The 1831-nt window shown below is 40.5% G+C and overlaps 1 long non-coding RNA gene across 1 annotated transcript; it reads right to left on the bottom strand.

Moving 5' to 3' along the window:
* Positions 1–297: 297 nt before the first annotated feature.
* Positions 298–1628, bottom strand: LOC121639580. Its single transcript, XR_006010204.1, has 3 exons — positions 1278–1628; positions 1128–1174; positions 298–970 (listed from the first exon to the last, which is right to left on the bottom strand). It is a non-coding gene; the product is annotated as an uncharacterized LOC121639580 (long non-coding RNA).
* Between the last annotated feature and the right edge of the window lie 203 nt (positions 1629–1831).

Here is a 1831-nt window from a genome sequence, read left to right as displayed (position 1 = left end):
TCCGCTTCTTGTTTTTATCTAAATTCAAATTTAAAATTCAAATTCAAATCCAAGAATAGAAATTCTAAATTCCATTTGGGACTTTGTACAAGCCTGGTTGTTTCCATCACATCTTCACCCCACCACCTGGATGTGAAATGGAAACTCAAACATTTTTCTACCATAAAACACCATGAGGGAATGTTTGAGATCAGGTAACCACGATGAGTCTATATGATCCAGATCTGCCATCAAAGAATCAGATCATATAGAAAGTGTCTCTGTGCTGTTTGATCAATAAGTTTCAGCTTCAACATCTTCAAGAATAACATTTAATTATCATTTCAGATAATTACAACAAAACTAGGTTGGCACAATAGCTCCACTTTTAAACATTAAATAATAAATAGAAACCCAATAAGAACGAGTAGAATACATGATGGTACTTTAAAAGCATTTCATACACACATGTAAACACAAGTTAAGTTAAATGCACAGCATTAAAAACAAGTTAAAGTAACATGAAACCATTTTAAAATGAGCAGTTTTACACACATGATGTTAAACACAGACGTTAAGCTGAGTTTTAACATGTTTTTACTAAATTCTGTTTTTTTTTACAGTTCTGACTGTTGTGTAAAAGATGTTGGGGTCCTGGTTTGGATTGTTCGGTAACGTCGGCCTGACTGCAGTTCAAGCGCACGGTGAGCAGATGAGTCCTCCAGGATCTTCCTCACCGTTCTGAGGCGGCGTGAGGTGAAGGTCTCATGCAGAGCAGTGTCTCTGTAAAGCCTAGTGATGTCTGCAGACGGAGGCCAGCAGATGTTCAGAGGGTCTTTGTGCTTCATGTGTGCAGCTGTGCTCTTCATCATGGCGGCGGGTTGAAACCCTGGTTTAGGGTCTGGGAGCAGGTTTGGTGCAGGAGTGTGTTCAGGGGACGGCGGTGCTGCTGAAGCTTCCTGGGATGTGTTGACGTCCGCCATCAGGAGCTCTGAGAAAAGTGGAAATGAGAAGAAAGATGTAAATTCTCAGGATTTATAAAAACAGAGTTTACAAACTTTTAACCAACATAATGTTGAATTTAACTTCAATACAACTTTATTTCAGTTTGGCATCTTTTTGGTTTAAACAGGAGTTTGTTTCCTCACCGTTTTATCCAGCTGGAGTCTGGTGGACGTCCACTCAGAGTCATAACCTAAAGTCCAAAAACAGCCATGAATATTTTCTACAGTGTCACATAAAATGGTTTAAATAGACTTGATGGTGTTATCTTTAGCTCATCGTGACTTTGGACTTACTTCATGTTCTTTGTCTTAACAGCTGCTGTCATCTGGCTGGGAGCTCTTCATCGCCATGGAAACCTTGGATGTACAACAGAAGTTGGGTCTCTGTGGTCCACCTTGCTTGTCCTTCAGGCCGACGGCCGTGTGTCATCTCAGTCATGATCACCTCAGTGAAACGAAGAAGTCAAAGAAGAAAAACTGTGTCAGTGGCTCTGACAGTAAATGAACAACATTTCCAGCTAGCATACACACTTTCTCTACAGTTTAATCTGAGATTATTGTAGGACACGTTCAGGACAGAATGGCTAACTCACCTTTTTCACACATCGTGTGAATCCTGGTTCCACCTTCTGTCATGTGGACGGATATAAAGGAGACAGACTGGAACCAGGATTCACACGTCGGTGGAACCATTTCTGGTCCTCTGGACTGGATCACATGGGTCACCAACTCAAGCTCTGTGGACGTCCACTCAGAATCATGACCTAAAGCAAAAAACAGCCATGAATATTTTCTACAATGTCACATAAAATCATTTAAATAAAGTTTGTAATGTTAAACCAGAAGGC

This window comes from Melanotaenia boesemani, chromosome 5, assembly GCF_017639745.1.
Source record: "Melanotaenia boesemani isolate fMelBoe1 chromosome 5, fMelBoe1.pri, whole genome shotgun sequence".
Lineage (NCBI taxonomy): Eukaryota > Metazoa > Chordata > Actinopteri > Atheriniformes > Melanotaeniidae > Melanotaenia > Melanotaenia boesemani.
This window is presented reverse-complemented; position numbering and strand designations above follow the sequence as displayed.